General features: G+C 39.7%; 2 protein-coding genes across 3 annotated transcripts in view; one reads left to right on the top strand and one right to left on the bottom strand.

The window, feature by feature from the left end:
- The window catches only part of LOC120956542 (protein PRRC1-like), a 261,026-nt gene that overhangs the window by 167,126 nt on the left and 78,324 nt on the right, over positions 1 to 15,576 (top strand). The window lies entirely within an intron of this gene.
- The window catches only part of LOC120956543 (zwei Ig domain protein zig-8-like), a 170,777-nt gene that overhangs the window by 152,680 nt on the left and 2,521 nt on the right, over positions 1 to 15,576 (bottom strand). The window lies entirely within an intron of this gene.

Here is a 15,576-nt window from a genome sequence, read left to right as displayed (position 1 = left end):
CTCATCAGGGTTGCGTCGAGCGTCAGTTGTAGAAAAACTCGTTCTGTGCTGTTAGCCGGAAGTGGGAAACGTTACCGCACAAGGGTGCATCTGCTGCTCAACGGTCATTAATAATCTCCTTGTACGCGGCACTCCCTTCTTTGTTCCTCCTAGATTTCCGCCATTACATCCGGACCGTTTTGCGTTATGGATCGGTATGAGTGTGTTTCTGCTCCTTAAACCCCTTGCTATTGTTGATGTTCCTCTTCTAGCTACATCTTTTTGTGGTTAGAATTGAAAATCTTGTCCCTCAGTGCTGCTCCTCTTGCTCCAAACACAATCAGTTTAACTCATATTTTTCCAAATTTAATTTGATTGTACTCTGTATGTAAAAGTGTGTGTATGTGTGTATGTGCTTCAGGCACTCCCAACGCAAGTGATCGCGCTCTTACATCACGCAACCGGGACAAAAGGAGCATATCGAGCCAGTAACGGTCAGCAACTGGAATAAATTTCAACTTTCAATTATTATATTACATTTTCCATTTTTCTTTGCGACTTGTAGAAAAGCACCACAGAGGGGGAGCATTATAGAAATGGGTGGGAAAGAATGAAACTTGTTGGTCATTTGAATAATATGCATGGTTTAGCATTTTTGAAAGCCGAGCAAAGGTCGGCATAGAAACAGCTCAGAAATCTGATAATCTTCCACTTAAACATTCCCAAAATGCAAGAAAAGGTTCTTCTAATGTTATCACAAATGTGTAAAATTTTCTAACAAAAGGATGATTTTAAAATAAAAACCGACTTGCCCTTTAGGATACATCATACGCAACGGTAAGCAGGCGAAATGGTAATCGTTTGAGGTGCAATAAACGGAATACTTATAATCGTTACCAGCATCGTTAGATATCTTGTTTATCCGGTTGAAAAGCTCACAAAAATGGTAAGATGCCTTAACAGTGCCGCTAATGGTCGCCGACGGGCACATTTGGGGCAGAATTAATTGTTTTGTTCCCTTTTATCGTCTATTTTCGAGCGCAGTTGTGTAGTGGAGATCGTTTGTAACCAAAGTGAGCTCATATTATAACATTTTTATTAGATTCCGTTTTGGGAATTTTTACCAGAAGATCGAGTAATTTTTCCATAAATTATCATAGAAAAGTCTTAAGCAATACGGCCCAAGCTGTTCTTTCTGAATAGAAAAAAATCATAGAAAAGTATCCAGAGATATTTTTTGCTTTGACACACAAACAAAAGCAAAGCTGAAAGTACACTGGAGCAAAGTACACATTAGCTCATCTCTAATGGCTCCGGTCCCAGGTGAGACAGTCTCTCTGGCGTGTTCTGGGATCAAGGTGAATGTCAAACGACTGGAGCCGGTTTGCTTAAGCTGTCTTGTTTAATTTTAATTTCAGGTCGTTTAGTTGTCTTTTGTTTTTATTTTTTGCTTTTATATGTTTGAGTGTGTAGAGTTTTGCTGCTTTCATCTACCGAGAGATACGCTTATACGAGCTTTGCCTTGCTACTAGAATGTTTATGCAGGTTCCTCTCCATGTGGAGCACGCTAGAGATATTTTTAATGACAGTGAGAAAGAGATCAAAGGGAAAGAAAGAAAAAGATGAAGAGATATGATGAGGCAGTGGCATCCGTTGACGTCATTCGGTAGGCTAAACATGCTTATTATATTTCTTCAGCATAGGAGAAAATATTTGACGCATATCGCATCGCATTCAAGCACCACTAGGCTCTTCAGAAAATGATGGTTTAGTCTCAAGTTTACGTTGTCTGTTCAACCATCTCTACTGTACATCAAAAACAATCGTGCTAGAGGCAGTATATTCTACTCGAAGCGAACCTGCGTGGATCGCATCCGTAGCTGATCCTAGAAAAAAAAAACATCAATATGCGAAAATTGCGAAAATGTGGGTTGAAAACTGGTAGAACTTAGTAATTTTAATCTATGGGAAGCTTATGACTCGAACAACGATTCACATTTCCACTATCGCAGCACGTCTGAATGATGAATCTTGTTCCGCGCTCTCTCGCATACTCTAACGGATCCTAATACTACATAAAACAAAGAGTCATTGAGCACTCTTTAAGCTCCTACTGCACCGAGCGAACATGCAAGCAAAATATTTATACAACAGCGAGTTGCAATTGGATCTACAATATTCTCTTACACACTGCCTGCAATGAATAATCGAATGGCAACGATCCGAACAACCATGCCAGGGGAAAGAAATGCGAAAGCTTCGAGGGTCCTCCTATTCACGCCGTACATCAGACGACGATATGCAAGCCAGAAGTATCGAGTTCTCAACACCTTCTTCTGACGTGTTTTTTTGCCCTCCTCATGAAAAGTGAATAAAAATTGCAGAAAAAAACGTAGTCACAAAGCCGGAACATACTACACGTGGTAAACTGGAGTCGAAACTAGACCACTGATCCTTGCACCCACTGTCGTCCCGAAGCGTCTTCTTTCCACGTGATATCGAATAAATAATGTACGGCTATTTATCAGCATCAGGAGGCAGCAACAGCATACGAATCACACACACCCAACCAGCAAAACCGAAGCTATTGGAAAACTTTCCTGTGTGCCAAAGCGAGAGAGCATGTCTTTTTTCTCTAGATTTTGGACGGCACAACGCCGATCGTGTGGCCTATGAACGAAAAACGGGAGAAGGGGAAACCGATATCCTTCGAGTGACACACACGCATGCATCTGCATGCGTATTCCGCTGAACCGAAACTACCCATCTCTCTCGATCTCCCATGATTTTTCTGCTATCGCGCTCATCCGGGTGTTAGGCATCCTCAGTCTGTCCAGAACTTTCACTGTGGAAGGATGTGTAGGAGTGATGTGTGATTTCTTGTGCCCCGTACTTTGCTCGTTTACGTTTTGTGCCGTGTTCCTTCTTCTTCAATTATGGAATGATTTATCCTTGTAAATTTCTAAGGTAAGTTTCTTATCCTCGTGTTTGTTTCAATGGATACATTCAACTAACACTTGTCGTCTAAAAAGTTACAGTGCACGCGCATGTTAATCGACGGTTGCTAACATCCCGCAAAACGATCGACGGAAGGAAAACGGTGTCCGGTTTTAAAATATAAAGGTGAGCGTTTCTATAATTCTATGTGCAAAATATTGTTAAGTTTGTTATAAAAAACATGGATTAATTTATTGGTTAATTTGGTTAATTTTCATCAACAGATTTCATTACAGCTCTTTCGTAGAAGAGCGCACTTCAATGACGCCTAGGATACGGCTAAACATGCGCAGCACCAGTCCGTGACGTCATATCCAGACAGGCGCCGGTTGAACACGCGTAGCACCAGTCGAGGATATCCTAGCGCAGAGGGTAGAAGGAAGAACGAGAGGAAGGGTAATAGAAAGCAACCGCAGCATTTGGAAGGGGTGAAGCATCCTGCCGTATGCAGAGTGTGAGTGTGCCAAAACGCACGTGGAAAGAGCAACACCAATAAATAGCATGCGAAAGTGTGCATAAAGAAAAAAGAAAAAGCGTCACTACTACAACCAGCAATCCGAAAAATATAAGGGGAGGGATAAATACAAATGTATGCGTAAGCAGGACCAGCAATCCAAGCATTTGAATGTGTGCGTCGGTTTGCGCCGTGCTGAAAGTTTTTACTTTAGCTGCTGCTAGTGTAAAAACTTAAGGAAAGCTTAAAGTAAAAATTTTTTACACGGGGCGCCTTCGGAAATTGTTGGCTGGGCACAGGGAGAATTATTGCAGCTCAGGTCAATCATTACCACCTCGTACGTTTTATCAGTCGAACGTTGCAATGAAGTGCAATAAAAACACTACAACAATGAAACAAAAAACAGCCCTGCAACAACTAAACTGCATCCGGATAAGAATGAAGGCACACAGTTTTAGGAAGTTAGTATAGTTGGTGGCGTGTTTCGACTTCGGAAGCCTTTCCTTCATGGTAAGACGTGATTTAATGGCGTCCTAGTTCTTCTTCGCTGGGGCGAGCTCGTGTTTGTATTCATTACGCTAGTGGCAAGTAGTAAAGTCTTCTTGACCGTCGTGATCGTGTTTGAAGCTCACCGTGTTCTATTGCACCGGAACAAAGCCTTGAGGCATGAAAAATGTGTCTCGAGATCAATATGGGTTGCCGCGTTTTTGCAGGTAACCTGTAAGCTGATTTATGTCAATACTGGTGACCCTAATTGTTGTCCAAAAAACAATGTTGGATGACGCGGACCCAATACAAACCGAATCCAACCTGTTACTTGGATGGAGATGACCTGAACACGTCTTGAACATATATTCATACATTCGAACTCTTGTTTCAACCTGTTGGTACATGAATTATGCACGTGGTTCAGTGTTTGGTACAGGGCATAAGCTACTCACACAAGAAAAGGACATTATCCATTGCATTTTATTAAAACAAATATTGAAGCTTCTGGTGGTTTTTTTCCCGGAAAGCGATGGATATTCTCTAGCACAGAGGAGACAACTAACAAATTTTGTCCAAGTGGACACCATTTCCAACTTTACATATGGCACCAATCTGATGCAATACATATGACAAAGTCTGGATCACTGGAATCAAACACTCTTGACAGTACAAAGTGCTATGGAAACCTTTTTTGCGCTTCCACACGGTCAAAAGGTCCTTCTGAGAACCTTACTCTGATTTGAAGCTAACAGGATTTTGCAGGTAATTAGGATTTTGCAGGTACTATATCGATTGCCTTTTACTTGTTTTCCGAAGTAGCAAATCTTACAGCATTTCTTAAGGAACAGGATTAGTTTCTTAAGTCATTGATGTGTCGATAGAGCTTAAACGTTGGCTTAACACTCTAATGCTCAGCGTAGATTTTACATAATTCTTTTTTCCTTTCAAATGATGAAAGAAAGTATTTTTGTCTAAACTGCATTATTCAAAGTATTTTAAACATGGATTCAAATGTTCTCAAAGCATGGCACATTTTTTTAAACGAAACTAATGTCTTAGTCATAACAAGGGCTGTTTAGGATGGAAATGCGCCAAACTATAGGCAATTTGATTTACACCATAGTCAAGCCATAAAATCAATAGCAGCGCCATGTCGAGGCAATGACACAACTACTCCCCTTTCACAATAGCGCCATCTACGTAGTTAGTTATGTAAGTTATGGGGTCAAAGGGTGGTGTCTTGACTAATAATTAGGAAACATTTGTATGTCCACGGAAAGAGGGGAAATTAAGCCAGCGTACAAACCCAAAAATGTAAACATCGCTAACGGAACACAGCAATTTGTAATGAGTACCCCAAGAAATACATTCAGAATTCAGTTAACAGCACAGATTTTGGGGCTAGAATTAATATCTACATCTTCATATCACCTTGCTAGCAAATCTTGCATAGAGTCCTTGGCGGGTAGCTCTTACTTGACTCTTGTTAGCGCTCTCCGGTGAATATGATAACTGTGCTGATTTTTACTCCCTTAGAAACCTCGAGTCGCGAGTTTTAACTATCTAGTGTGGGGCGCAATCCTACACATGGGCCTTATCTCCGAATTTCTCCAACGATTCATCTTTTCGCTTCAAAAAAATGTCATTCCGTTTCGGTACAAGCAATAAGCCACATCCATGGAACGCATCGTATGGCTCTTTCTATTGTACATCCTCCATTGAGCAAAAGCCATCACATTTTCCCCAAAGAGCGGTCGGTAAACTGCAAAACCACCTTGGGAAAAATGGCTCTCACCTGGAGAAAAGTAGGAAACAAAAGCAACGACGCGTTTCATAACAGCATTTTATGAGACATTCCACACGCCAGCTGGTTTTTGGTTGCCGTCTCAATGGCTTTTGCGTGTCCTTGCCGTAATCCTTGCCTGTCGGCACAAAACGGAAACCAAGTGCTCACTAGCGACTCACACCGGCTCGTGGTTCATTATTCGGGGTTGTGCGTAGAATTTTGTTACTACCTGCGGGCTAATCCTGTTCTCGAGCTAAATGCGAAATGTACGCACTGTGTGAAAGCTGCCGGATGCTTTATGGTCCTAGGCCATTGCTCGTGCCAAGCGTTTGCCAAAACGAAACTGTGAGAAATAACTGGAAAAGACCACAATTTTGCCCCTGAGTCATAAGACGCACGTGAGGACTTGTTGGGGTAGATCGGTATCGTAAATTTGACACCTTCTTTTCTCGCGCGAGACACAACAAGCGCTAGTGACCCCTGCACCGAAACCGCTTGTGCTCATGGTTTATGTACACCGAAGTGTGTGGCATGCAAATTTTTCTCTTACCCACACACACTCACATGCCACCACCAACATTCAAATATTATGTTTCCTGCGGGTGTCTTTGGATGAGGTTTTTGGTGAGATTGTTTTGTTTTGCTTTCCCTTCTTTGCGTTCGTGCGTTCGTGTGTGTGTGTTTGTTTGCTGAACAGCTTTTTGCCATTCCTGTCAGCACTCCATTGATGTAACCGAAGCAATGGCTGGTTGTGGTCGAAAGCAACATCAAACGGGCCTAACAAAAAGAGCCGCAACATGTTGAAGCTTTCCATCCCACTCTGGCTGGTATCGCTCTTGCTGTATCGCTACGTCAAGCTTTTACATGCCACACGACTATCATTTTCCGAGTTACCCTCTCAAGAGTCGATTTAGAAGATGGGTAGCAGACACAAAAAACAACACTGACTCATCACAGTCTCGCGCCGGAGCTGATGTGCGAACGATGTGAAAAAGTTAGTCAAATGGATGGCAAACTTTCGCATTGAAAATAAAACAAGCACACAAAAGCATTCTCTAAAGCTCTTCAGTCAGACAAAAAAAGCATATGAAAAGGGGAAAAACTCAGTTAACTGAGCAGACAGGCATACATTAGCTTTAATTTATCTCAGATAAAACATTCCATTCCGCAGCACCACCCAACGTCAATTGAAAACTTCTGAGGAACGAAGTGCTTTTGTTCTTCTATTTCCATTGAGTGGAACCCCCTTCCCGATGGCCCAGAGCGGCGAGAGAAGAGACGAGATCCGACTCTAGAACAAAGAATGAAACTGAGTCAAGCGTGCAGGGTTGGAATAATTTCTTGGGAAAACTTTTAATCGTTTCCTTGTCTTTGAACCGGCAACGGTCGGCACACGTCCCCCGAGACAATGCGCTTGCAAGTATTTAACAGTACCTCTTTTTTGCTATTCTTACCCCAATGGAAGGTTACCAAATCGCACGGAAATCCTTCCTTCCTTCGTGGAGGTTCATTAAGAGAAACTTTAAAGGTAGGTCCGTTTTTGTGCGGTTTTTGTGGTAGAACCTGCATACCAGAGGTGTATTCTTCCGTCACACTAAGGATGTTACATATACGTTCTAAGAAAAAGGAAGCTTTGGTAATTTGTTGATTAATTATGTTTTGTTTAGGCTTTAAATTAATAATTTTTACGACCAACAATTTCGAAATACTGTGCCATACTCTCGACTTTCCTCAAAAAATCCGATCGTAAACAACAAAGAATTGTGTTCACCGCAACAACCGCAGAACAAGAGCGAAGCAGTGAAGCAACATGACATAGTTTAACGTTTAGCAAATTGTACATCAACCCGCGGGCTTTATGTGGTAGTTAACGGTTTTAAGTTTCAACCCACATTTCTAGTATTCAGCTTATGCTAGCAGCAACATCAGTGAAAGCCTGCAAAGTTTCTAGCAAAAGCTTCTGTACAACAGCACTGGAAACTTCGCACTCACACGCACCGGCGCATTATATTATAAAACATTGCATTTTACGAACCACTGAGAGCATGGGAGTGGGTTGTAGCAACACATTTCATGAGAACGAGTTCACCCGAACCCGAAAGAAGATGATTCAAAAAGATGGCATGCAAGCGTGTTTGGTGTTTGAATTTCTTAAAGCAAAAGTAGATCCTCGTTCCTCTGGTTGCCTTGCGCTTTGTTTGCTGAATTTACGCGTTGCGGTAGTTGCGATGAGATTAAAGAACGAATCGTGCAGCAGATTGACCTTCTCTGTGGAATTGCATCGGGTCAATAGGTGGGTAGGGTAAATGTACCAATAGTGGTGCAATTTGTGGTAGTATAGATGTATTTTAATGGATTCAAAGTTTCAGGAAAGACGATTTCTGATTATTTTAACACATAACAGTTGGAATATGTTGTATCTTCGCAATCACAACCATTTTTACCAGGAAAAACCCTTAAATTAACGAAAAAATACATATTTTTGTGATTGCTTCGTTGTACCTATAATGGAGGTATGGTTCCTATAGTCGTCGTATTGTGTTCCTATAGTGGTGGTTAACAAGGATGCCTCAAAACAGTGTATAATATGAATATAACTTAGTTTTGAAGCTGTTTTCGTGTGAATATCAAGGATTACTGCCATAATAATGATTTCTTTCGTCATTTCATTGTAAAAAATGTATTAATTTGGTTGATGAAAATATTGACTAAAGTACTGAATAACACCTGTCGTCAACTCATACCCACAATAGTTTGCTTGATTTGAAGTCGATTTTTCACTCAGCCAAATAAGCGAATTTTGGCCTTTGTTTGGTAAATTACTTACAGAAAATTCATTTTTGTTACTTATTTTAATGAAAACAGTACAACAAGTCAAAAATGTCGTCGAAAAAAAATCTAAAATTACCTGTTTTTATTGATTTTAGAACTAAGACCACTATAGGAACATGCCAGTTTTGTGTACCTATAATGGCACTAAGTAAAAAACACTCAAAAATACGTAAATATGGTCAAGAGCCAATGAATTTGAATAAAACAATATCATTTGATAACAATTATGTTAAACAAATAATAATTGCGTTGTTATGTGGACATTTAGAACGTTAACAAAAATATGAGTATCGTTATGAAATCCTAAGGATTTTGGAAAAATGTTGATACCTTTCACAAAATAATGGACTTTTCGGTCACTAAGAAACGGAATGGCCCCATTTCATTTTTGAATCCTTTGTAAAAAGCTAGAGAACATTTCACACTATCATAAATAACTTAACTACAGTTAATTTATCGTACGAGACGCATTTTAGTGCAATACCACCACTATTGGTACTAGCACCACTATAGGTACGTTTACCCTAGTGAGTTGTATGCGTTTCTCGATTGTTAACAGATAAGAATAAAAAAATGGCTACAGATTCCTATTGAGATAATATAGTTTTTCTAGAGATGACAACAAGGATTTCAGTTTAAAAACATAAATAACTTTAACCATTTTTTGTATCCAAAACTAATTAATAATTGGCCTAACCACAAAGAAACTTGGATTACCATGTTCGATGATATCCATTTCCTGCTACTACTCATAATCCATTATCCATTATTTTGCACAGACAGTCAGTCTTGGCAACAAAGAACTACCGGGAAAACTTTTCCATTCATTACTGCGTGCTTTGTTTCCGCAATCACTGCTACTGGGAAGCCTTGGTTGTGTCTCAAACCCAATATTATGAACGCCCACGATGAGTAAATTAACTTTCTCGATACTTTTTCCCACCATTCCCACACTGACTCATAGTGTCCTTCCTTTCTGGTCCACGTTCCACTGAGCATCTCATCGTGTAACAGAGCATAATTTACAAACTTACAAAACATTCGTCAAGTGTTTCATATTTCATTCTTTTGCTCTTAAAGTTTGGTTTCCATTTCTATTGTAGCAGCTTTTTTCGTACACCAAACTGCAATCCAAAGCCGCATTCTGAAATTGCATTTCTACTTCTTGTTGTTCTCAGACGTTGTGTAGAGAATGGTTTTCCCATCAGCAGACAACACTGAAATTGAAATGCTAATGGTTGCAAGATTGGGTGCAGAAAGGCAAGCAACAGTATGCTAGACAACAAAAACATTTTTTTTTCGTTTTCGTCATTCGTTTTATCTTATCCATTTCTCTCATTGCTGTCCCGCTTTTACCGGTCGAGAAGAAATTTCATCCTAAAGCAAACTCATCTGTACGCAGCAGACAATGGAGGATGAGCAATGATGAAATTCTTCTCGTCCATTTTGCTTTACGCGTGATTCTTCTCTTGTTTTTTCTATTAAATCGATTAAAAAAAAACAGTTTAAAAAAATATTTTGTTGGAGGCCATTGCACTCATGTTAAAGATAGAGTCTTGAGTAGATTGGAGCTTAAAGGAGTAATTGGATAGGTTTTTCACAGGTCTGAAGTGATTTATGCTTTAGGTACTGCCAAGTCGAGAGCATCATTCACGATAAGAAAAGAACGCTTATTAATAACGCGCGATTAACAATGAATTTCATATTAGTTAGGCCAGTATTTAGATAAATAATGTTAATGGTTTGTAAATCGTTCCAAAAATTCCACTTACAACGTTCTGCGCTACAAATCAATCTAAATTACACAACCATGTTTTATTTTCGCCATTTATTATGCAATGAGCATTATTATGGATGCAGTTTTTACTCGTTTCGGCCTTTTGTTATATAACTACATAAAGCATTTTCAGTGCCAACAAAACTTGCTGCCTCCACGCAGAAAGTGGTTCTGATTGTTTCTACACTCCACTCTCCTGCTTTGCGTTGAGCTGCATGTTGTTCCAATTTACAGAGCATAATGCCACCACCACCACTACCAAAAACTCTTTCATTGCCGTTTTGTCTGGGCCGTACCAAACTAATTTTGCTCGTCATGTGTTTGTGAGCCTGTATAGCCCTTAAATAACAAGCGTACAATATCGAGCGACCTCTTTAAAGCGATTGCTGCAGTTGCAGCCTCACTCGTTTTAAAGCACTTAAAATGCTCTATGAAAAGGCTGCAGTTCACGGCATGTACTTTGTTCTATAGCGCCAATGTCGGGCAAGTCTGTGGAAGTTTGTGGTTGGTTAATTTGCCGTCGCTTGGAACGAAACTAAATTGCTGATGCCCAGTGGCGCAAAGCGGGAGCAATTTCAGATATGAGAATTCAACATAGAATTGCAAGTCGAGCGGAGTGAGTTTGAGATAACCTCTTTATTATACCGATCAAAACCGAATGTCGATCCCCAAATCCGATGTCGTTGGTGATGGTGATGTAGAATGCGGTTACAGGGTTACGCGGAATGCAGGGTTACGCATACGTAATTATAGTTTAGATAGTGAAAAAGTTATGATGCGCCGCAGCTGGTACGATTAAGAACAATGTATGATTTTGTGCTTTTTGATGATGAAGATAATACTAAAGAATTGAAATGTTTTAGAGGAGTTTATCTAGCTTTACATATGATATGAGAATTCGTTATTTCAGTCGAACTAGCATTTAAAAACTTTTTTGGTTATTAGTTTTACAATAAGTCTTATGTTGAAATTTTTCAAACCCTAATTTGAATAATTTAGGGCGTAAAAAAAGCACACAATGTTTCCGCCATTTAATACAGAATTCCCACAAGGGCAGTTAATTGTTCACTTGTTTCTGCTTGCTTAATTAATTCCACTGCAATACGTAAATAGTTGAACCATGCGCTTTACTCAAAATCGTTTTGAAAACAAACAAACATTAACTCCCGACACTAAAAGTTGATCGCTCAAGTTAAACTTCAGGCACTACTAAAAATGCGCAGTTTTGGAGGTTAAGGCACAAACACAGAGAAAGGCATAATAACCAGAAAAAACGAACACTACCACCGAAAAACTGCCCAACGCTCAATTGCCATCGGAGCGAAACATAAAAACGCTGCAGAATTCATTTGCGTTTTCGACTGTGCTTTTATTCACCGAACTTTTCCCGTGCGATGAATTTGTTGCATGGTTCGCTTTTCGTTGAGCTCTGGAAATTTGTTTTTGCAATTATGACCACTTAGGCAAACTAAACAAACAAACAAGGTGAACGGGTTTTTTGCCCACGTACCAACCTTTTGTTCGCTTTCTTTTAAGTCGCTTTGTAAATAGGCGGTAGTTTACTACAGTTCAACAAGATTATGGTTTTATTAAATGAGAAAGCGTTGGATGTGGAAAATTTAATTTTGTTGGTCAAACTTGTAAAAGGCTTTTTTTTCATCTGAACATTTATTTATTCAGCAAGGCAAATAGAGTTAAACAGCACAGGTTATAATTTAATAATTTAAACAGCCCTTTTAACTCCTTAATTATATTTGCTTCTTTAGAAAATTATCATCCAATCATTCATTCAATCCCAGCTGCGGTAACAGGTGCTAATCCTTCTTACTTATCCGAATCTCTTATCGCCTTAATTAATGAATACTTTGGACCTATCGCATAAAGCGTTGGCTTGAGACATAACAACCCCATTCATCTCAGTTTCTTTGGCTTTGTCACAGGCAAGTGCATTATGGTTCGGTTCAAGGCTTACAAGAAGCCATAAATCTGCACAACAATCAGTTAAGCAATCTGATTAATGAACAGCTCTAATAAATAATTAACTGGCCAATAGAAGCGAACCATTTTGTTACGGATAATGGGGTGATGGTCGTTCTTTGATGGTTGAGACTGATAACAATTAGCAGTGATCCTTTCTCTTCTTTTCAATTATTTGGCTTATGATTTTGCGACTCAAGAGCTTATCGAATATTTAAAAGAAATAATTATTACCATAAAACGTTTTGACGAGACTAAATACTCTAAATGTTTTAAATCTCTTGTCTGTTTGGAATTGAGTAAAGTCTTTACCAGCTTTTTTAAAACACCAATACGAGCAAAGGCTTTTAAGAAAAAAAAACAGTAAACAAAAGAGAGGAAACATTCAAAATCATGCATCCCCGTTAGTGGGTACCGTGTGCATTCGAGAACACCGACTCCTCAAAATCAATTTCCCTGCCTTGAGTAACAACAAGGACAAAATCCCCTCCCAGATCTCAACATTTTATGCAGGATGTGATTGTACATTCTCTAGCTACAACCAGACCTCGTCACAAGCGGCAAACCCTTGTCGACACTTTGGCGAAACATGCTCCCAAAAAGTGGACCCAAAACAAGGAAATCATTTTTATCGATTTTCACAGAGCGTCCGTTTGCTGTATTTTCTCCTCTACTCCTCTGTTAACCGTTAGCCTACATGCATACTGACACAAACGTTAGTGGTCGTATCTCGAGTTTTCACTCGGGACTAGCGCTCAACGTTTTTGGTGAAAAGCCTCTCATTCACGGATGTCATACGACTCGTTTTTCGTGAACCTTTAGCTGTTGTCGGTTTTTTTCATTCATCATATCTGCATACCTAGCTAGCTCGATACAGCTGCCGATCCGGTCGCCGTTCGTTAGTGACACATTTTTGTAGCTCTAAAAATGGAAAGAAACGATCCCAAACCAAAAAACAGCACAAAATTTGATGAACACTAGTCGAAACCGTTAAGCCAACCGCTAATCTCATTCGCACAACGTGTTGCCCGGTATCGTTTCGAGCCTGTTCGGAATGTCATTCATCAACAGAGAGGTCGAAAATATGTCGCCAGCTAAGTGCACCGTTGGTGCGACGAATAGACCCGTCAAAACGTAACGACAACAATTTATGCGTCCGGTCTCGGAAACGTATTGGAAAGGCACGAACACTCGCTTCATTCATCAGCAGGCTTACAGCATTTCTTTGCAGCCTTTTTGTTTCCGTTTTGGTCTTTCATTCTCATTGCAATCTTTTGCAATTTGGTCAAGGCACGAAATTTGACGCTTTTCAGCATAACTCAATTTCTGGACGCGCTATTAATATTAACACGACCTTGAGAGCGTGACAAAAAAGGTGTGCCACGGTGTCCGATAACAGGATGCGGCTGCCGTAGTACGCTTAGCCACCGATTCGAGCTACCGACAAATTATTCATGGTTTGTTGAGTTTTGCTGCTTCTTTATTCTGACAAAAATGAAACCCAGTGGAGGAAGCCATGACCGGGAAGCATAACGCTAAAAGTTGTCCAGCATCAGTGCAAATGAACGAAAGGGGAGAGAAAGAGCGAGGTAACAAAAACACATCCTTAAAGCTTTCAGTGCTTGGTGCTTGGTACACGACGCAAATTCCGTTTTGTTATTTCATGGTATTATCGTTTTCCTTTTCGACTGTCGACTGTCTGTTTCGGGGCGAGAGAATTGAGAGTCCGAATGGTTTCGGACTCTAGTTTCGAATAACATCTATTCGGGGAAATAATAATATGGCTTCGAGTGAGCAAACCGTACTATGGTAGCCCATATCGAGAAGTGTAGATGGTATAGCTGGCATGAAAATGGTGTTTGCTTGTAAGTATTTTCTACGAATACGGGCAAAACCGGGTTTCAATAGGAACAGTGTTTGTGAAGGTGGACATTTTTTCTTTTCAGACCAACATGGAGTCATTTTATGTAGTGTAGAATGTGTAGAATATGATTGTTATTTTTTTTTTAAATTATACAAAACCCTTCTTTTTTTTTCCTATTTTTTATGACCCAAACCGATGTACGAGAGTATATGGTACCCTGCTAATGGAGCCGCCCAGTCGTTTGTGTAAAAAGCTCGTTAATGGAGACGCCTGGTTGCTTTTAAAATCAAAGTCCCAAACAATTCCCCCGACATGTTACTTATATTCGCTCCCCGAGAGAACAATCTTACTGAATATGAAAGGATTGTTTTTTTCTCTTTCGTTTAATGCCAACACAATTACACGTATGGATAACACAAACAGACGCACATCAGACCTGGTTCATTTCATCATCGAAAAAAAAAAAAATTAATGTAACACCTCTGCTTAGTTCACATTCGACCCGGATGTTGAATCTGTCCTTATCAATCAAATTTAGATGCAAGCAACGCATTAATTTTCTCAAATATTCGTTAATACATACTTACTTACATCATGTAAGGAAAACTGGATAAAAAAGTATTATAAATTCAACATATTTTGTGCCAGTCAAACCTTCGAAGGCTTGGTTGGTGGATGATCGTTCAAAGGATCATTTTAGAATGGGAAATAAAGCTTATTTTACAAGTTAATCAATACCATATTTCATTTCAAATAATACAATACTCGAGCACTTATATGTTAGAAATCGATATCCGAACGTTTCCCATTCGGTTTAGTTAAGGTTATTTTGCACCAAAATATCCAAATCTTTCAGTAAAAAAAAACTAAACTTCTCAAGCACTGCCACATTTCCGTTTCAATTTCGGCCCGTAAATTTTTAATTTAACTGTATACGCATCTTTGTTTATTAAAAATAAACCATTGTGTGCCTCTAAAACTCATCAACTAATCCCTACACGTACGCTGGTGTTCAAACTTTACCGCTTTCTCACCCAAAAAATAAACAAAAATTAAGCTGCTCATAACTTTACCGTTCCAAGCTGCTATCCCACGAGATGCTTGACGATTTCACCATTTTTATGCTGTTTTAAGGTTTCACTCTGCACCTTGCACCACAGCACTACCGCGAACAGGTATGAGCATTTTCATAAATATTTATGAAACCGTGCGCAACCCGGCCGAGGTTAACCTGCAAAGCCGTGAGCCGGAAAAGCAGACTCCCAAAAGATCACCGGAAAACCGGAGGTGAAAATGCGGTTTTAACGCTCCGTCTGTAGCGGTGGCAGGGGAAAAATAATTTCGTGCATAAACTGCCACTAGGGCAGGTTCTGCACTTTGTGTGGGTTGTTATGGAAAGCAGGAAATATGAAAAAATTTAA

Source organism: Anopheles coluzzii, chromosome 3, assembly GCF_943734685.1.
Source record: "Anopheles coluzzii chromosome 3, AcolN3, whole genome shotgun sequence".
NCBI lineage: Eukaryota > Metazoa > Arthropoda > Insecta > Diptera > Culicidae > Anopheles > Anopheles coluzzii.
The sequence above is the reverse complement of the archived record's forward strand: the minus strand, read 5'-3'. Positions and strand labels throughout refer to the sequence as shown.